This window comes from Dasypus novemcinctus, chromosome 6 (genome assembly GCF_030445035.2).
Source record: "Dasypus novemcinctus isolate mDasNov1 chromosome 6, mDasNov1.1.hap2, whole genome shotgun sequence".
NCBI classification, from domain to species: Eukaryota; Metazoa; Chordata; class Mammalia; order Cingulata; family Dasypodidae; genus Dasypus; species Dasypus novemcinctus.
This window is the reverse complement of record NC_080678.1, coordinates 19,141,899-19,164,535: the sequence shown is the minus strand read 5'-3', so window position 1 is coordinate 19,164,535 and position 22,637 is coordinate 19,141,899. Positions and strand designations below refer to the sequence as shown.

Sequence of the window (22,637 nt, the reverse complement as noted above, 5' to 3'; positions counted from 1 at the left end):
AATCAACACTCACCCCCTTCCAAGGCCACCTTCCCAGGCAATAGACAGGTCAGTGGGAACTGCTCTCTCCACTCACAGCAGACACTTCTGACTGTACTGTGCTATGCATTCACTCTATCATGAGTGCTCTTTGCATGTGGGTCTCACCAAACCCTCCTCCTAGATGTAAGCTTCTTTTGGAAAATGGGAAGTCTCGTTCATCCTAGCCTCCGTCACAACACCTGGCAAAGTGTGCGATACGTGGTGCGAGCTTAATCCGTGTTTGTCGACTGACTGAACAAATCACCCTCTCTAGGATTTGAAAGGGAGAACACTTTCTCTCTCTAGGAATTCCTCAGGCAGCATCCGGACTCATGTCAACCACCATGAATGACCAGAACGGATATCTTAGCATTGAGCTGAAATCCAAATGTTGAGGGCATGAAATGGTCAAGCCCCAGCAAGGCAGTATTTCCTTGGCTAGGGGAAAGCTTTAACTTCAGGCACTAGAGATGGGGGAATATCTGTGGTGGGGACAAGAAAATGGCCCACTGTGTTATACCACTCAAGATATCAGCCATGGGCCTAAAACAACTTGAGTTTCTCATGAGAGGAATTTCCCTACCCCCCTCTGCTGCTGAGAAAGCAGCTGCCACTCTTACCATGTAACTCTGGGGGCAAGAATCACCCTTACAGCTAACTAGATCAAAGGTGAGCCCCTGGAACACCCATAGGCTAGCCAAAAACCAAGGACTTCTGGAGACTGACTGGAAACAATGGGCCACGCCATTCAGATCTCTCGTGGGAATTTGGAACCGGCGAATGAGGAACTGAACAGGTAAGCCATTTGAGGCAGGCTGAGAGGACATGGGGTAGACCTGGAGTCAGAGCAGTCATTGAGAACATGGGCAGGCTGAAATCAGGAGGAAACAGAATGATAGAAAAGCCAAGGAGGAGGGAAGCGGCTGTGGCTCAAGCAATTGAGCTCCTGTTTACCATATGGAGGACCCAGGTTCAATCTCGGGATCTCCTAGTAAAAAAAAAAAAAAGAAGACAGGCATCCCAGACATCCACAGAGGGGGTATGGAGAGGCACAGGCCCCTGTGCAGTATGGTGAAGTGATGCACCAAAAAGACAATGATGTAACCAGATAGGAAAAAAAAAAAAGCCAGTGGGAAGAGGAAGAAGTGGGCAGCAGACAGAATCAGAGACACCATGAGAGAGATGCTATCTTCCTTCCCAGTGGCTCTGTGGGCTCCAGGAGAACAGCTGTACTAGAATTCCCATGGTATCTTTACAGTAACTGCCTGCCTCTCACTTGAGCTAGTTTGAATGGGGTCTGTTCTTGCACTGAAAAGAACTTGATTGAAATACCCAGCAGGCTTTTGTAGCCTCCAACTTGAGCCCAGTCGGGTAGACCAGATGCCCTGGATGCAGAGTCATAGGGATGGATCCTTTGGTGAGTCATACCTTGCAAAGAAAACAGTAGATCTCAAAAGGCATCTTTGGGAGAGAGTCCATATGAAAAGTACTGAGATCCATTTCAGACACTGGCCTGAGAAGCCCTGAGATGTGCCCAGCAAAGAGAAGGTAAGAATTCAATGCCACAGCACTGATCAGTTACTATTTTGGTGTTTTTCTTTACTTTCCTTTGGCTTCTGCTTTATTTAATTTAATTTAGCTCTGCAATCTCCTCAAGTTAGCTCAAAATATAGGATAAACTTAGTATAGAAAAATAAAGTTAGTCAGGCCAGACATCTTATCTAGAGTGACCTTGAACTTATCACTATTCTTCAAAGTAAGGAGCAGACATTTCACATCTCACTTTTAATGAGGAATAAAAACTGTTGCTGGAAATATTTACCTTTCATCTACTGTGCTGAGAGATGGGGGAGATTTGTTGGCTTTGATCTCCACTTGTTTAATTACCAGGAAATGAAGTGTGCTCAAGCCAGAGGGATCATGAAGTCTTGCTCTTGCTGCAAAAATGGGCAGCAGGGGACCAAAGAGCCTGGCCTTTCATTTTCCCAGATCAAAGCTGAGCCAGTACCAAGATGGAGGAAGTATCCCTATCAGATGTGCCTAAAGAAGAATTGGAAGGTGAAGTCCTGACCAGAGAGGTCACTGGGTCACCTCCCATGGGGCCTCCATTCTTCCCCACCCTTAGTGGAGCAGAGGGGAGGGTGTAGTCCAGGGCCCTGTGTGGCATGCCTGAGCCTGCTTGCTGACCACAAACTCACCACAATTCAAGGTGAGCCCAGCACACCGGGTACTCACGACCTGAGTTCTGACCCACTGTCTTCAATGTGCTCCCTGCACCTGATTCCATTTGTTTTGAACCTTCCACCCACATCCTCAGGCTGGTCCTTAACTGAGCCTCACCTTCCCAGCCTCAGACAGGTGGGCATCATCCCAAAGATAAGACCAGGAGACAGAAAGCAAGGCACATGACCTGGAAGATAGGATTTGGCATCTTGGGCATGCAGGAACTGGCAGGAAACCATGGGAATAAGGGTGTGCAACATCTGAGGGAGGCACCAGCAGGTGTGACTTAGAGTTTCTAACCCTCCTCAGTAGTGGGGTAACTCCCTTATGGTCATCTCTGAAATGAGGGTGTTGAATTGGCATTCTTTAAGATCCCTCCCACTATAACATCATCATTTTTATGATTCTCTTTATTAAGCCTCTTCTGTAACCAGAGCTATGCCTGCTGCTGAAGAAGAAACATGAAAGGATGATGATGATGATGATGATGATAGCAGCTAACATTCATGGTACACTCATTAATTACCAGTCACTTTACAATGTTTAAACCATTTAATCTTCACAAATACCAATGGGATCAATGCTATTACTATCCCCATTTGATGAGGAAATTCAGGTCAGTGAGATTAAGTAATGTACCCAAGTTCACACAGCTGTTAGGTGGTAGAGCATGATACCAAGATACCACACTTCCCTTACATTCCAGCCAAGGAGACAAGAGCAACTCACATAAAACCACATTAGAGAAAATATGACATAGGGTTAAATTGTGTGATACAAATGGCAAGCTCTAGAGAAGGAGTCAGCAAACTATGGTACGTAGACTACAACCAGCCCCCTGCCTGTTTTAGTAAATAAAGTTTTATTGGAACATAGCCACACTCATTTGTGTATGTACTGTCTATTGCTGCTTTCAGGCTGCAACAACAGAATGAAGTAGTTGTGACAGAGACCATATGACCTGCAAAGCAGAACATATTTACTATCTGGACCTTTATGGGCAAAGTGTGCCAATCCCCCTGTTAATGTGACCGACAGGGTCTAAGGGACTTTCCATTTTAAAACCAGTAAAGTCCTGGGCAAACCAGGACAAGTTCATCACCTTATCTGCTCTAGAGAGGATCAGAAGAAGGTAAGATCCATGGGAGCTACAGAGGTGACAGAGGTGGGCCTTGAGGAGGGAGAACATTCAAGACAGAAAAGACCACCTTGAGCCTGGAGGAAGATCAACACAGGTGTTCAAGGGAAAGCAAAGAAGGAGATGGTCTTTCTTGAGCAGAGAGTGCCTGCTGGGAAGCTGAGGCAGGATCCATTAACTAAAATCCCGTAAAGGATATGCTCGTGCCTTGTTGGTGGCAGAATAAACTGGTCCCTTCTACTGGGCAGCTTGTAAATATGTATCAAAATGTTAAAGGTACATGTGCTTTGGCTGCCTTTAGGAGATGGATGACATTAGTAACCCCAAATCAATAATCTTCCCTATATCCAAACCTTGAGCAAGAAGACTTTGTAGTTTTTCCTACCTCAACCTCTTGATTGCAAGTTCAACTACATGACTGGCTCTGACAAACAGACTAGATGAAAGTAGACACTTGAGAAAAACCTTGTACATTTAGCTTCTTCTCTGGCTCTTATGCTTTTGCCATGAGAACATGTCTGGCCATGGAACAAAGTTGAGCCACCCAGTTGTCCCAGTCGATGCGGTCTTAGATCACCTCACCTGCAGCTGACCCAGACATGTGAGGGAACCCAATCAAAACCTGAAGGACAGTCCAGTCAGGCCCAGCCCAAACTGTCAGACACATAAGCTATATAAGTGTTTATTGTTTTAAGCTACTTAACTAAATTTGAGGTGGTTTGTTGCACAGCATTATTGTGAAAGTAGATAACTGATACACTGTCTAATCCTCTTGTAAAAACTTATCCCATGGGCTAATCAGACAAAAATGCCAAATGGCCAAATAAGGATATCCCTTACAGTGTCATTTATAACAGCAAAAATAAATAGTTTTTGAAACAATCTAAACGCTCAATAATAAAAAATTGGTTTTAAAAATGCAATGAATGTCTCACAATGATGAAAGAGGATGTTGATATGGGAGGACTGGGGTGAGAAGGGTGGGGAGTACATGGGGACCTTATTTTTTTTAATGTAACGTTAAACAAAAACTAGAAGAGAGGGGGAAAAAAGATAAATCCAACAGAATGTCATAGAGTCATTTTTTAAAATAATGCATATCAATTTTTATTGATATGGAAAAAGGTCCACCACATGTTGAGTGAAAAAAAACCAAAAAACTGTGAAAGAGCTATCAAGGTATGATCTATTGTCAAATTTTAGAGAAAAAAATGCACATGTGCCAAATAATAACTGGTTATCTTAGAGTCGGATTTTTTCACTTTTCTATTCTATATTCCATGAATTTTTAAAATGAATAGGTATTATCTTTACAGAAAGGGAAAAAAATGGAAAGGTCACCAAGCAAACCTCTCTCAATATAAAATCCTGGCCTTCCAGCCCTTGGAAAGCTACTCCCCTCTCCCCAGCTCCCAGAATGGAATCTGACTGACCTTGAGGTTGCCCTTCCTGCTGGCCCAAGAGACTAGATCTCATTCTGGGGAGTGGCAGGGAGGGGGGTTCCCAAGCCACCAGGAAGCTTCCTGGGCAGATGCCAAGGAAAAGGTTTCCCTTCCTAACTGTCTGCAAACGAAGCAAGGAAATTACCCATGAAATCAACTCTGGTCCTCTTTTAAAAAAATCTCCATCCAAGTCATAATATTTTTGGAGTGAGATTTACTTTAGAATATTTTAATAGCTGCAGCGTTGTGGCTAGAAGTCCTTTGTAGCTGGTCTCAGGGGCCTTCCTGGGACGTTGCACTTAATGAGGTTTATAATTCAATAAAACTACATCTGCATCTTTAATTATGCCTAACATTTAATCTTCATTGCTCCACTAGAATTGCAAGAGCTAAAATTAGGCCTGCTGTAGTTTAATCTGACAATAAACATCCATGACATTTAGAGCAAAAATGTACTCATTTCATTAGCGTGGCCGACACATTTACCATTTGCCTGAACTGAACAAATATTCTCAACCGTCCTCCCAACTGTAACAGAGAACGCTGTTTTCAACGATCCCCCTGTAGACTCTTGGATCTCGAGCAGACAAGGGCCTTGGAGGGTAAGTAGTCCATCACCATTTTACCAGAGAGAGCACTGAGCCCCGGAGAGGTCAAGTCCCTTATCCAAAGTCATGCAGCAAATTAGCAGGTAGAGGGTATTGCAGCTCTAGGGAAAGAAATCATCCAAGGATAATTGATATCTTTGAAGTAAAGAAAATGAAAATAAAGAGTATTCAGAAGGATAATTCTAAAAATACTCCCCCCAAAATGAAGGAATCACTATATCTGACTATTGAAAGTGTACACTATATTCTATATCAAAGCAATACCAAACAATCAGCATCAAGGCACATGCTGCTTACACCATTGAACTTGAAGATAAAGCATTTCCTTCAGTAGAATGCCAGTTAATACATGTAGAAGGAACAGAACTACAAAGTCACAAACTGGCATTGAATAAGGAAAGAATCATTGCTGAATGCTACAACTTAGGAGTGAAAGTTTGAGGAGGAATGGGATATTTAGATAGTCTCCAAGTACCTTCCCACGAAATACTAATCAGTTAAAAAGGGGGAAATATTAACTGTGAAAGTAGAGAAGCCTCACAGATACCATCTTAACCAATCAATTAAAGTTACCATGACTGATAATGGCACAAATCAACATCTTTGGCCACTTCGTAGGATGCACTTAGAGCACAGAATCACTTCTTGGGCTCTTTCTGCTTCTCCAGGCTTCTTATTTTGCCGTTAACCATTCTTGTCTGCAAACCTTCACCTCTACACCATCTAGGCCTATCCATTCTTAGGAGGCTGTAACTGGTCTCTTAATTTATTTGGCAGGAACTGGTCCAGACAGAGATTTTCACAGCCCCTCTTGGGTGCACCTTAAAAGGGCTTTCACATCCAATTTCTCATTTGATCCTCAAAATCTGAAAGCTAAGTAAAACAGCTTTTTCTCCCAATTATACAAATGAGAAAACAGCAGCAAAGCCACTTGCCCAACATCACACAGCTGGCAAGTGACTGAGCCCAGACTTGAGGTGCGGTCTCCTGGCTCCACATAAGATGTCACAGTAGACATTGTGGCTGACTCCTGACATCAGTCCCATCCGTCTGTCATTACATGGCTACAGTGCGGCTTCCAGGACTGACCCAGATGGGCCCTGCTCACTCGAAGCCAGTCTGAAACCCCATCTCCCTTTGCCAGTAGTTGGGTCAAGAGCCCAGGCCTAGACCGATCAGCAGGTGGCACTCCCCTGGTCCCGTGGCTTAGCTCTAGCCTATGAGACATAAGAAGTCTGCTGGAGGCTTCTAGGAAAATTTTCCTTACTTTTAAGAGCAAGACTAGGAAATTTCTCTTTCTCCCTGGAACAAATGAAGAAGGTAGCCCCATGGAGCTGGCAGCACATCTACAAAAAAGGGCACCAGCCCTCAAATGAAACTGACCCTGTGGTTGGCAGGAGAGAGCAGCAGAAGGAGCCAGGTGGTACCCGCACACCACCTGAAGCCAGCCTGACCCCTGGACTTCCACTCAGGTGGGGCAATAAAGTTCCTGAAGCTCTGAGCCACGTGCCATTGGCTTATCATTTAATTGCGACCACGAGCATCCTATTGGATGCGGGCAGCCTGGCAGCTGGAGCCTAACGCCCTGAGTGTCCCAGGGAGCTCCGAGGTAATAATAATACCTGCCTCACCATCCTCACATTCCCACATGTCCCTTACATGGCTGTTTGCTGACTTTATTGCATCAAATCTCTTGAGCTTTTCGGATTTCACCAAGCAGGCTGTTGTGTAGTGCTATGAGTCATCCTTCCAAGGAGCTGTAGAGCTAAGGCAGGATGCAGATTTGTCTGTTTCCCAGCACTCACCCCCTCCTCCCCACACCCTGCAAAGGGCAGCTTTCCTCTGGAATCTCTGCACATGCAATTTAATTCTAACTGCACCAGCAGGTTCCAATCCTGTTGCTTGCTGCTTCCAGTTATTCGTTTGGAATCAGAGCCACTGGGAAGTCAGAATTAGCCTCATTCTACCAGCATGAAAAAGAAATGCAGAAGCAGTCTCTTGGCTTCACAGAGGAAAGAATCTAGGTTTTTGTCTCATATTCCCGTGAAAACCAGGGCCCAGGTTTACAGGGGCCTGTGATTACGCAGTCATCTGGAAATTCTGTGAGTGGAAGCACATGAGAAAGAAAAGGCAGCAAGGTTTTCCAGAAGGAAGGCAGAGGGGCAGCCCGCCACGCTTGGAAGCCACTGCATTTACCTAGGTCGTCTCTTGATTGGAGGTGGTGGGGGCGCCAGCGAGGGTGGGGGTGTGAATGACCCCAGGCCGTCCTTGACACCATCCCCAGAATGAGAATTTCTCCTCTGTAACTTGTTCTGAGCTAAGTATTTGTAGATTCATTATCTTAGGTAATAGTGCCTGTGTTGCTAAGTAGGAATGATTATCTCCATTTTACAACGTGAGGAGAGAGAAGCTCCAGGGTGGAGTAACTTGCTGAGGTCAGTTAACAGTGAACACTAGCCACGGTGAGCTAAGCATGCCATCGCCTGCTTCCCTTTATCAAGATAGATGAAATTCTTAAAGCTGCAGGTACATGGTGGGGGAGTTGGGTATTGTTTATCAAATCAAGGTATGTTTTATTTTAGGAGGAAATGTATTAGGCTTAATTAGCGGCAATGAAATACCTTCAATGAGCATATTCAGAGGAGGTATTAGAAGAGACAGACGAAATAACGAGGAGGAAATTGCCACATTACTGCGTCAACTCTCATGAGCTTTTTGTTCATATTCCTACAACCTCGAGAGGAGGTGAGCCAAGCTGAAATGCAGCCAAGAGGAACAGAAGGTCCAGCAGAGCCAGAGTTCTGCTGCCTCTCCAGGGCCTCCCAGTTACAACACATGCTGCCCCCATCATGTTAATGAGATAGTGAGGAGAACCCCACAAAAGAAGTAAATAGTCATTAGGGGAGGAGCAACATGTGGTCATGCTCCCTGCTACTCAAAGTGTGATCCAGGGACCCCTGGCTTCAGCACCCACCAGGAGCTTGTTATTAATATAAAGGCAGACTCTCGGGCCCCACCCAGACCCACTGACTCACAATCTGTATTTTAACAGGGTCCCCCGGTTATTCATGTACATGCCACAGCCTGAAGAGCTCTGGTCTTCCTAGCTCCCCTTGGGAATGGGTAGAAGTTGGGGAAATGATTGGGACATGGATGTAGGATGAGATCAGACAGGGCATGATTTGCGTTATAAAATAAAGGCCATGGGCTGAGGCTTCAGGCTCTACTTCTTGGGTACCACAGACCGGATGGAGCTCCCACTGCTTTGGTCATAGTCAGATTATCAGGATTTCTCAACCTCTGCACTTTTGCTAATTTGGGCTGGATGATTCTCTGCTTTGAGAGGCTGTCCTGTGCACTGTAAGATGCTCAGCAACATCCCTGATATCTACTTACTAGATGCCTGTACCAACCTTCCAAGATGTAATAATCAAAATTGTCTCCAGATGTTGCCACATGTTCCCAGGGGAAAGAGGTTGCAAAATTGCCCTTGGTTAAGAACTACTGGGTTAGCTAAAACGAATTTGCATGAGGTCATCTTGCCTCACCTGTTCCACCTGGTACCATCAGTACATGGCAGGACTGGAAGATAATGGAGTTCTTCTGGTCAGAGTACAAATTTACTGCTGCAATTGCATGCCAGCTCTCTGCTACCACCAAAGACAGGAAAGCTCCCAAAGGACTGGAAAGAAGATCAATGATAATTTGGAAGGAAGCGCCAGTCTGTCTGTCTGCTAAGCCCATGATATCTTCATTGTACCATGCCACCTCAAGTCAGGGGCAGTGGGAAGTGCTCTTAGCTACGAGCTGTGTGATGTAGGTTCAAATGCCAGCTCAGTTCTTACTGATATATGCCTCCATGCACTTCAGTTTCCTTTTCTGCGTGGGCCAAGGGGTTTCCCTTCCAGTTTGGTCATTTAATACAGACATAGAAATGACAAGAGGTTGCATTTGCCAACTTCACAAAGCTGAGTTCCTGTTTGGGAAACATAGATACAGACTAAATTGAGACTGCTGAATGTCAGTTCCTAGGCTGAGAGGGAACAAGTCTCCAGTAGGACTTAGAAGCCCAAAAGGGAAGGCACACAATTCAAAACCTGGTCACAGAGGTGTACGGGCAGTTGGCCCACAACTTGGAGAGATGAAGGAGGGGTACTCATGGGAGTGGGAGGAGCTGGGGGTAAGAAGCTGATCCACACCAGCTAGGTGAGCCTGCCTGGAGTCCTCAGTGACCTTCAGAATATAAAACAATATGGCTGCTGTTTCACCTCTATCTTCCATCTTATCCAAAATGTCTCTTATGGCCTTAACTAACCCAGAACTTCAGGGAAGGGGATCCTGGGAAACACAGTTCCAGTTCAGCCAAAATGACTAAATAGCTACCACAGACGGTGGGCTAGTGGAATGGGGCGGGTTGTGGAAAAGTTTCAAATGCAAAAATAAATGATTCAGCCCCACAATCCTACCCATGCCAAAAATTGTGCCAAGAAGTGAATAATAAAAAAAGGGCAGGTAAGCGGGGACAAATATCTTAGTCCTGCTCCATTTCAGAGCAAATGGATTCTGGAGCTCTGAAGAGTTGAATGCAAGTGAACTGAAAATATCTGAAACTCCCCCCAGCTTGAACACTGATCAGACCAAAAAGGTGGCAGGGTGTGGTGGACTCATCACAAATGAATGAAACCTTATTAAAGCTTCAGCCCAGACTCTGGGAGGAATCTGAACAATGCGCCCCTCCCCCTATTTGCAAGACAGAAGAAAAGGCTTGCACTCTCTGGAAGACAAATAAAATAAAATATTGCACTTTAGCCTCCACAATAAGAAAATTTTGAAACATGAAAAGAAACAGCATTTCCAAATATCAAGTAAAGCACAGTCAATAGAGGCAGGTCCACAAATGACCCAGTTGTTGGTATTGGAGATAAGAATTTTAAATCAACTATTATAAATATGTTAAATAAGTTAAAGGAAAAGATGGGTATAATGACTGAATAGATGGATTATTTCAGGATAAAAATAGAAATATGAAAAAAAGAGCCAACTGGAAACTCTAGAACTGAAAAATAATAATTGTGTGATTTATAATCTATGTAAAAATAAAATATGAAAACAATAGCACAAAAGGTAAGTGGGGAGAAAAAGTTCATGCATTGTTTAGGACTTCATGATAGATTATAATAAGTTAAGAATACATATTTCATTCCAACAGAAACCATACAAAAATATAAAAAGGTATAGCTAAAAATCCAACAGAAGAAAAAGTGAAATGTGAAATAAATTTGCACTTAATCCAAAAAGAACAGGAAAGAGGGAACAACAATCAAAGAATGGAGAGAATAAAAAGAAAACAAAAATAAGATGATAAACTTTATCCAACCATATCAATAATTACATCAAATGTAACTGGATTAAACACCCCTACTAAAAAATAAAGATTATAAGGCTGGATCCAAAAGCAAGACCAAACTATACTTTGCCTACAACAGACATACTTCCAATACAAGGTTAAAATGTAAAAACTGGAAAATATATACCATGCAAAACCTAATCATAAGGAAGCTGTAGTAGCTATATTACTATCAGATGAAGTAGACCTTATGATACAAATATCATCAGAGTAAAGGGGAGATTTCATAATGAAAAAAGAGCCACTTCATTAAAATAGACATACCAATTATAAATGCATATGCATTTAATAACATAACTATAAAATACATGTATAGAGCAAAAATTGACAGAACTGAAAGGGAGAAATAGACAAATCCACAACCATAATATATATATATTTTAGCAGAAATTTTTAGAGAAGTTGTGTGTTTATAGAACTATGCATAAAATATGGGATTCCCATATACTTACTACCCTATTACTAACACCTTCCATTGCTGTGGTCCATTCATTGGCTCTTGGACACTGGGTTGCTTCCTTCTTGTGGTAATTGTGAATGATGCCACTATGAACATTGGTGTGCAAATATCTGTGTGAGTTCCTGCTTTAGATTCTTTGGGGTATATACCTAAAAGTAGGTCATATGGTAATTCTATACTTACCTTTCTGAGGAACTGCCAAACTGTCTTCCACAGTGGTTGTACCATTTTACATTCCCACCAGCAACGAATGAGTGTTCTTTTTTCTCCACATCCTTTCCAACACTTGTAATTTTCTGGGTTTTTTTTTTTTTTTTTTTTTTTTTGATGGTAGCCACGCTAGTGTGCATAAAATGGTATCTCATTGGGGGTTTGATCTGCATGTCTCTAACAGCTAATGATGTTAAGCAAAATAGGTTAATTCAGCATTTCTCAGAAATTGATAGAATAAGGAGACAAAATATCATTAAACATATAGAAAATCTGAACACCGCTATCAACCAATTTGACTTACTTAAAATTTATAAAACACAACATGCAAATAATGCTGAAAATATATTCTTTTCATGTGTCCATGATATATTCATCAAAAAACCAAGCCTTGGGAGCAGATGTAGCTCAAGTGGTTGAGTGCCTGCTTCCCATGTACAAGATCCCAGGTTTAATCCCCAGTACCTCCTAAAAACAAACAAGAAAAAAAAAATACAACTCTTGGGAAATGGATGTGGCTAAACCAATTGGGCTCCTGTCTACCATATGGGAGGCCCTGGATTTGCTTCCCAGAGCCTCCTTGTGAAGGCAAGCTGGCACACGCCTGCGGAGAGCTGGTGGCCCATGCCCATAGAGAGCTGGTGCAGCAAGATGACACAACAAAGGGAGACAAGCAGACACAGAAGAACACTCAGGGAATGGACACAGAGAGCAGACAGCAAGCAAGCAGCCAGGAGGGGTGTTAAATATTTTTTTAAAAATAATAAATAAATAATAGCAATGCTAGAAAACATAAAAACAACTCTTATTGGGGGGCAAAAGTAGGTCAGTGGTTGAGCACCTGCTTCCCACATATGAGGTCCTGGGTTCAATCCCCAGTACCTCCTAAAAAATGAACGAACAAAAAACAACACTGAGGCATGATACAAAAATTTTAAATGATTGAAATGACTCAGAATATGATTCTCTAAGACATAATTAAATTAGAAATCAATAATGAATAATGAAAGAAATCTAGAAGAACCCTAAATATTTGGAAGCTAAGCAAAATACTTCTAAGCAATCTACGGGTTAATGAAGAAATCACAAGAGAAAATACAAAATATTTCCAATTGGGTGATAGTGAAAATACAACTTAAAAAAATTTACAGGTGCAACTAAACAGAACTTAAATAGAAATGTATATCTTTAAATGCTTATTTTAGAGAAGAAAGATTTAAAATCACTAATCTAAGTTTCTACTTTAAGAACCTAGAAAAAGAAAAAGAAGAGCAAAATGAAAGCAAAATAACTTGAGGGAAGAAAATGATGTAGAGTAAAAATCAATGAAATAGGGAACATATGAAAAATAGAAAAGAGCAATAACATCAAAAGGTGGTTCTTTAAACAAATTAACAAAATTGATAAACTCTAGCAAAGTTAAGAATAATAGAGAGAGAAAAGCAAATTACCAGCATTAGGAATAAAAGAGGGGACATCACTACAGATCTTACATATAGTATGTGGATAATAAGGAAATAATATTCATAACCTTATACCAATAAATTTAACATTTTAGATTAAATGGACAAGTTCCTTGAAAGACACAATTTACCAAAACTGAGATAAGAAAAAACAGAAAACGTGAAGAGCTCTCTGTCTTTCCAAGAAGAAGGAGGAGAAGGAGAAGAAGAAAGAAGTAGTTAAAAACCTGTCCACAGAAAAAAAATCCAGACCCAGATGGATTCCCTGGTGAATAATATCAAATATTTTAAAAAGAAAGAAATAATATTATCTTACAAAAGTTCTTTGAGAAAATAAGAGAGGAAGAAACATTTGCTAAATTGTTTTATGAGGTATGTGCAGCCTTGTTACTGAAACCATAAAAAGACAGCAAATAAAAGACAATTACAAAAATAGATTAATAAAAATAAAAAAGACAATTACACATTAATCTCCCTCATGAATATAGACACAAAAAGTCTGAATTTTTTTTTTACCAAATCAAACCAGCAATATAGAAAATGTACAACACATCATGAAAATGTAGTATTTGGGAAGCAGACTTGGCCCAGCGGTTAGGGTGTCCGCCTACCACATGGGAAGTCCGCGGTTCAAACCCCGGGCCTCCTTGACCCGTGTGGAGCTGGCCCACGCACAGTGCTGATGCACGCAAGGAGTGCCATGCCATGCAGGGGTGTCCCCCGTGTAGGGGAGCCCCATGTGCAAGGAGTGCTCTCCGTAAGGAGAGCTGCCCAGCGCAAAAGAAAGTGCAGCCTGCCCAAGAATGGCGCCACACACACGGAGAGCTGACACAACAAGATGACGCAACAAAAAGAAACACAGATTCCCATGCCGCTGACAACAACAGAAGCGGACAAAGAAGAAGACATAGAAAATAGACACAGAGAACAGACAACTAGGGCAGGTCGGGAGCGGGGGGGGGGTGGGGAGAAGGGGAGAGAAATAAATGAATAAATAAATCTTTAGAAAAAAAGTGTATTTATTCCAGAAATTCAGAATTAATTTAACATACAAAAATAATCAATCAATCCAATTCACCACATTAAGAGAATAAAGGAAAAAAATCACATGATGATTGCCATAACTGCAGAAAAAAACATATGGCAAAATTCAACCATTCATTCATGATTTTAAAATAAATAACCCTCAGGAAAATAAAAATGGTAGAAACTACTTCAATCCTATAAAAGATATCAATGAACATCTTATGGCTAACATCATACTTACTAGTGAAATATTGAATTCTTTCCCCTTAAGATAAAGAACAAAGCAAGGAAATCTGTTCTCACCCTTTCTATTCACTATTATACTGGAGGTCCGACACAATGTAAAAACTCAAGAAAAAGAAATAAATAGTATAAGGTTTGGAAAGAAAAAAACAAAATTATCTTCATTTGCAGATTACATGATTGATAATATGAAAATATCTAAGGAATTTTATAAAGGTCCTAGAACTAATGAGTGGATTGAGTAACATCTTAGGATACAAGGGTAATAAGTAAAAATAAGTTGGATTTCTATATACTAGCAGCAAATAATTGGAAAATAAAATTTTAAAAAGAATAATACTTAATATACCAATAAAATTGATTTTTTTTAAAAAAGAATAATACCTACAATTACATTTTTTTTAAAACTTAAGAGTAAATTTAACAAAAGACATGCAAGACTTGTACATTGAAAATTCAAAAACATTGCTAATAGAAATGAAAAAAGTCTAAAAAGTAAAATGACATACCATATTCATGAGTTATAAGACCCACATTGTTAGGATATCAATTCTCCCCAAATTCAAAGCAATCCCAATTAAACTCCCATTTTTATAGAAATTGATAAATTCACTCTAAAATTTATATGGAAATGCAAAGAACATAGACTAGCCAAAACAATTTCAGAAAAAATTTTTGGAAAACTCACTCAACTTGATTTCAAAACTTACTATACAGGGCGGCGGACTTGGCCCAGTGGTTAGGGCATCCGTCTACCACGTGGGAGGTCCGTGGTTCAAACCCTGGGCCTCCTTGACCCGTGTGGAGCTCGCCCATGCACAGCGCTCATGCGCGCAAGGAGTGCCATGCTGCACAGGGGTGTCCCCCACATAGGGGAGCCCCACATGCAAGGGGCCGCACACACAGAGAGCTGATACAACAAGATGACACAACAAAAAGAAACACAGATTCCCATGCCGCTGACAACAACAGAAGCAGACAAAGAAGACACAGCAAATAGACACAGAGAACAAACAACAGGGGTGGGGGAGAAGGGGAGAGAAATTTAAAAAAAAACAAACAACTTGCTATATAGTCAAAATAATCAAGGTAGAGTGATATTAGCATAAAAACAAAATATGAAAGGCAGAGAATAGAGAGTTCAGAAGTACACCTATATATGAACTGCCAACTTACTTTTCACAGAACAGCAAGGAAGTTCAACGGAGAAGAAAAACCTTTCCAACAAATTGTGCTGGAGCAGCTTAACATCCACGTGGGGGAAAATGGACCTCACCCCTTACTTCAAACCATACACAAAAATTAATTTGAGCTGGATCAAACACCTTATTGTAAAAGCTAAAACTATAGAGCTTTAAGGAAAAATCATTAGAGAACAGCTGTACAATCTTGGAGATAATCAAAGATGTTTTAAAGAGCACACATAAAGAATAAACCATAAAAATGGAAATTGATAACTTGAATTTCATCAAAATAAAAAACTCTACCCTTTGAAAAACACTTAAGAGAATGAAAAAGCAAACCACTAACTTGAAGAAAATAATTGTAAAATATGTATCTGATAAAGGACTTGTATCTGGACTATGCAAAAAACTCTTGCAACTCAATAAGAAGACAAACAACCCAATTATTATAATATTTTAAATGGGCAAAGGATTTGAATAGATATTTCATAAAATAATATTTATGGATGGCTAATAAGCTCATAAAAATATTCTCAATATCACTAGCACAGGAAAATGCAAATTAAAGTCACAATTAGATACCACTACATACCCTCTAGAATGGCTAAAATTAAAATGACTGACAATACCAAGTGTTGACAAGGATATACTGCAACTAAAACTCTCATACACTGATTGGGGTAGGGGGCAGATTGTAAAATTGTATAATCACTTAGGAAAATAGTATGACAGTTTCTTATAAAATTAAACATATAACCTGGCAATTCAAGTCCATGGTTTTTATACAAGAGAAATGAAGACTTATGTCCACATAAATACTTGTAAAGAAATGTCCATAGATGCTTTGTATGTAATATCCCAAAATTGAAACCAACACATAAGATGATATATTATTCATTAAATGGTGAATGGATAAACAAATAGTGGCATGCCCATATAAGGGAATATTACCCAGCTATAAAAAGAAAAAAAAAAAAAACTACTGCTACATCCAATTACATGGATGAAATTCAAAATCGATATGCTCAGTGAAAAAGACATGAAAGAGTATATACCGTATGATTCCATTTATCTGAAATTCTACAAAAGGCAAAACTAAGCTCAAATGGCCAAAGTAAATGGTGAATGGGAGTGGGAAGGGCAAATGAAGATTGCCTATGGAGACATTAAAGGAATTTTTTGATATGATAGAAATTTTCTACATCTTATTAATAAAAACCACAATGAGATACCAATATACCCCCCATTAGAATAGCTAAAAATTTGTATTAAAAACTAACAGTACCAAATATTAGTGAGGATAAGAAGCAACTGGAACTCTCATACTTTACTAGTGGGAGTGTAAAATAGCACAACTACTTTGGCAATTTCTTATAAAGTTAAACAAACCCCTACCAACTAATCAAGCAATTATATTCCTAAGAGAAATTAAAGTATATGTCTACAAAATGATTGTACAAGAATATTCATAGCAGTCTTAATCTAATAGTCCCACGCCAGAAACATGCCAAGTGTCTATCATCAGGGGAATGGGTGAGCATCATGTGATACATCTCTATAACGGAACACTACTCAACAATGAAAAGATGGACAACTGATACAAGCAACAACATGGATGAATCACACAGACATTATGCTGAACAAAAGAAGTCAGATACAACAGAAACAGTACTAAGTAATTCCATTCATGTAAAGTTCAAGAGTAGGCAAAACTAACCTACGTACTAGAAATCAGGACAATGGTTGGCCTGGGGATGGAAGGGTATTGTCAGAATTGGAGTATGGAGGAAGAATTAAACTAACTGGAAAAGCTGATGTAGGGAACTTTCTAGGGTAATAGAAATATTCTTTATCTTGATTGCAGTGTGTCCATTCATCAGATTTCCTTGAACTGTACAGTTAAAATCTGTATGTAAATTGCACTTCCATTTTTTAAAAAATTAATGAGAGGGAAACATGTTGCTCAAGTGGTTGAGCCCCTGCTTCCCACATGGGTGGTCCTGGGTTCAGTTACAGGTGCCTCCTAAAAAAAAAGCCAAACAATAAACAGACAAAAAAAAAAAAAACAACTCAGGGGAGCCAATGTGACTTAGTGGTTGAGCACTGGCTTCCCACATATGAGGTCCTGATACCTAAAAAAAAAAAATTAATGACAGAGGACATCGAACACACCACTTCTGCTTAGATCTCAATGTCCAGAACTTAGTCACATGGCCACCTAAGCTGTAAGGAGACTGGAATATGCAGCCTTTATTCCAGCGGCCATGTGCCTCATTAAAAATTAGGGTTATTTTACTGTCAAAAGTGGACCCTCTTATATCATGCAGAGACTAGATTTAGAGGGCCACTGACCAAGCAAGAAAATGATCCTTCTTTTGAGGGAGGGGAGACTCAAGAAAGACTTCAATACTTGCAATTTAATTTTATAAGTCTCCCAATTTCAACTGCCATGCTTTTTTCTGTAATTCTTCAGTGTTTCCTCTTTCTCAAAGCCAACATTTCTGCAGTGACCATAACCTTGAGAACTGCCAAGGGCAGTCTGGGTGACAAATGGAAAGGGGAAGAGAGGAAGAAGTGTAGCAGGGATGGAACAGAGAAGGGGCGGGAATGAAACAGCCTTGCAAGTATGAATGAAAGCTACACAGCACACGTGGCATGTGTGACACTGGCCACCTTCCAGCCAGAAGGAGCCATCTCCCTTTGGGGGCCATGGCAGGGCCTGACTTTTTTTAGCAGGGAGAGCTGCAGCGACAAAGTATTCCTAGTCCTTGAAGTCCTCAGTGACAGCAAGGGCGATGCTGGGGAGGTCTGCCACAGACACAGATCTTTTTCCAAGGCTGAAGCTGCTACAGGGAGAGTTTTACTGCAAAGAATCTCATTCCATAATCAGAAACTGAAGAAGAAAGAACGTTACTTTCATTTCCCACAAAATCCACGCACAACTGAGTTCAGAGCTGTATGTAGGACCTATGTTATCTCCATCTCCCCAACGTCCTCTCATTCAGTATATATTTATCGAGCTCCTGCTTTGCCTGGCTCTGGGCACAAAGCTGAGAGTACAGAGAAAGCACAGCCTAGCCTGGGCAGGGGGTTAAATCTCCTGTTCCAGGCCCCCTGCCCCCTGGACTGAGTCCCTCTGACACTAGGATAGCCAGAGACATGCCCAAGCTCACCAAGACCCGGCTTTGAGCTCTCTGAGGATGAGCTCTATTTCCCCAACTACATCCTTCTCTCCCCCCCACCCCCCCGAGAATGCCCATGCTACCAGGATTTCAGCCTGCTCCTGCTTAAACCCTTTCCCAATATAAACGGATGAGAGATGAGCAGAGTCTGCTTGATAAAATTAGCCAGTAGGCTGCCTCCAAGATCTGGCTGAAGGAAAATGGACTGGAAATTGCACAGCCATTATCTTTGCTGACAACCCTCCCTTCCCATCTTTTCAGTATAATGAATTGTGTGGAGAGCTCAGCTGTCATGAAAGCTTTTGAATTCCTGCCCTCCTGTCCTCCAGGGCATCCTTAGAGGTTATCTCGGCAAGGCAGGTGGAGGAGGAAAGAGAAAAGCTTAACCCTATAAGAATAATTATGATGTATTATTAGCAATTGATGGCAATCTAATGCAGGATTTTCAATATAGAAACCTCGGGCTGTAATTTTTCTCTGTCATGTGCACACACCAAGGAGGCTACATTTAATGATTCTGAAGTGCAGAACAGTTCCTCAAACTAAATTTAGTTCCTAGAAGCATGGTTTTAATACGGGGCATTTTAATACAATACTGACACAGTCTGAATGTTGAAGACACTTTTCAGTGGAGATGGAAATGTGATGATTAGTATGTTTATATGATTAGAGTACAGTAGCTGCCATCAGTGTTGGTGCTGAGTCCATAAAGTCATGCAGACTGCCTCCTGGGCACTCAAAATGGCAGAACCACCTATGCCATAAGGACTAGTCACACCAGGAGTGACTTGCAGGCAGGAACTCCACCTCTTTACTTTCTCTACCCTTGGCCCCTAGCATTGTGCTGGACCCAAGAAGAGGTTTGATAAAAGATTGCTGGCTGGCTGCAGGATGAGCGTGTTAGGAAACCAATCTTGTTACTAAGATGCTGAAGGACTAAGAATATGGATTCAAAACAAAGGAATATGGATTCAAAACAGTGATACCTGCCCTCCATCAAGATGGGGGAGTGATAACCTTCAGGGCTGTATCCGCCCCATGTAAACTTTGAACAACCAGTAAGAACTGACAAAAATACCTTTCTCAAAGTTCCAAAAAACAGTGTAAGGATTGTAGTAACTGGGTGAGTGCCAAATGAAGAAAAATCTACTTAAAAGCAGTAGGGTCTTGGAGCCCTGTCAGAAAGGTGTTTGTTTGTTTTCCTCCTCCTCTTCCTTTTTATTTTTTTATTTTTTGGTTATTTTGTTTTCTCCTGGCAACCAAAGAAAGCTCTGATGTAACACTATGCATACAAGCTTAAGGAACAGACATCCTAAAGTCTAAATTCCAGTGATAACACATTACAATATCAAAATATCCAAGTTTCAACAAAAGGTCACAAAACATACAAAGAAACAGGAAGTGATGGCCCAGGCAAGGAAAAGATTGGCGCATTAGACACCATCAATGAGGAGTACCAGACCTGGGATATTCCAGACAAAGTGCTTTTAGCACTTTAAATATGTCTTCCCACTGCCTTCCATGGTTTCTGATGAGAAATCAGTGCTTAATTTTATTGAGGTGCCTCATGTGTGACATGTTTCTTCTCTCTTGTGGCTTTCAGAATTCTCTATCTTTGACATTTGACAATTTGGTTATAACATGGTGCAAATATGCTCAAAGAGCTAAAGGAAATCAGGAAAATCAGAGATGAACAGACAGAGAATATCAATAGAGAGATAGAAATTATGGAAAGAAACAAAACAGAGCTGAAGACAAGAGTTACAAATTAAAAATTCCCTAGAGGGCTTCAACAGCTGATTGGAGTTAGTAAGAGAAAGAATCAGTGAAGTTGAAGATAAGACTATTAAAATCATCCAGTCTGAGGAGCAGAAAGGAGAAAGAATGACAAAAAGTGAACATCGCCTAAGGAACCTGTGAGACACCATCAAACACGCCAATCTATTCATTGTGGGAATCTCAAAAGGAGAAAAAAGAAAGGAGAAAGGAGCAGAGAAAATATTCAAACAAATAATGGCTGAAAACTTCTCAAATTTAACAAAAGACACAAATATACACAACTAAGACATAAAACAACTCTAAAGAGTATAAACCCAAGTAGACCTACACTGCACCATGTTATAACCAAATTGTCAAATGCCAAAGATAGAAATTCTGAAAGCCACAAGAGAGAAGCAACATGTGACACATGAGGCACCTTAATAAAATTAAGCACTGATTTCTCATCAGAAACCATGGAAGGCAGTGGGAAGACATATTTAAAGTGCTGAAAGAAAAAAAAAAAAAAGCCAACCAAGAATTATAACTGGTAAACTATATTTCAGAAATGAGGGACAGGTCATGCTCATGAGCAAAGCAGCCTGTGTGGGCAGAAGTGCAGAGCTGCTGCTGGGTGGTGAGTGTTGCATCTCTTGGTGTGGGGTAGGTGACTGGCTGACATGGCACCCTCCAGGAGTCTTGTGTTTCCCTTGGGAGTCCTGGTGTTGGTACTTTGGGAGGCTCTCTGGATCCACAGGCAGTGGAGCAACATGTGCATCATCATAGACGTGAACTGGAAAGAGTTGCTGGAAGGAGAGTGGGTGATAGAATTGTATGCTGTGTAGTGTCCTGCTTGCCAGACTCTTCAACCAGAATAAGAAGATTTTGCTGAATGGGGAGAAGATCTTGAGATTAATGTTGCAAAAGGAGATGTCACAAAGCAGCCAGTACTGAGTGAACAATTTATTGTAACTGCTTTTTCTACTATTTATCATTTAATGATGGTGAATTCATGTGCTATCAGGACCCCATAAAGTTAATGAAGAAGGACTTCATAAACTTTACAAACAAAAAAGAGTGGAAGATATTGAACTTGTTTCATCACGGTTTTGTCCGGGTTCTGTTCTGATGAATAGTATGTCATTATTTCAGCTGTCTATGTGGAGCGGGGCTTGCCATAACTATTTTATTGAAGACCTTGAATTACCTGTTTGGGGATCATATACAGTTTTTGCTTTAGGAACTCTGCTTTCTGGACTGCAATTAGGACTTTGTATGATATTTGTGGCAGATTGCCTGTCCTTCATACCCTTCAAACAAATTATTACCAGAATCTTCTCAATCTTTGAAAACAGTGAGGAGAAACAAGAGGCCTATCGCAAAGATGGTTCAGAAGAGGACGGTTAAAGTAAGAAACAAACAATGAAAACTTTCCACAGAGTGCCATGAGCTATTTTGTGGATGTAGAATTTTCTACACATGATAATTAATACAGGATATGCTATTGATTTAGGAAGTTTTTATAAATCCATGGTTTTGTTTTACATTCCCATAAAGGTTGTTAATTGTCTGTCTTGTCACTCTCTGTTCAGTGTATAGATTTTTATTTTCCAAATTGGATGATAATTTCCTGGAAATTTTCCTTTTTTGGTAAACAGTACTTTTTTTAAATTCAAATTTCTAAAGTTTACTGAGGGATCCTTAAATTTGAAGAACTTTGTGTGGAAAACTTAAAAGTTTGCTATTCATCTCAGATTTTATGTCATTCTTGTGGAACCTCTACCTGGTGAACCTCTACACTATTCTTTTTCTTTATTTTTTATTTGAAGGTGAACATTCCTGGCTTTTATTTGGTGTTGTGCAAAAGCCTTGATATCTTACATTTCAAAAATTCATAGAGGCTTAAATTTATATAAAACCTTTCATTCTACTCAGGAAGAAGCATCTCTTACAGTGTGTTTTCAATATATTTTTTCTTCATATACAGAAAGTTCTTTTTTTTTTAAAAGATTTATTTATTTATTTCTCTCCCCTCCCCTCCCCACCCCGGTTGTCTCCTCTCTGTGTCTTTTCGCTGCGTCTTCTTTGTCCGCTTCTGTTGTTGTCAGCAGCATGGGAATCTGTGTTTCTTTTTGTTGCGTCATCTTGTTGTGTCAGCTCTCCGTGCATGCAGCACCACTCCTGGGCAGGCTGCACTTTCTTTTGCGCTGGGCAGCTCTCCTTATGGGGCTCACTCCTTGCATGTGGGGCTCCCCTATGCGGGGGACACCCC

At 40.6% G+C, this 22,637-nt stretch overlaps 1 pseudogene; it reads left to right on the top strand.

The window, feature by feature from the left end:
- Positions 1-21,045: 21,045 nt before the first annotated feature.
- On the top strand, positions 21,046-21,814 carry LOC101436401 (thioredoxin-related transmembrane protein 1 pseudogene; annotated as a pseudogene).
- The last annotated feature ends 823 nt before the right edge of the window (positions 21,815-22,637 follow it).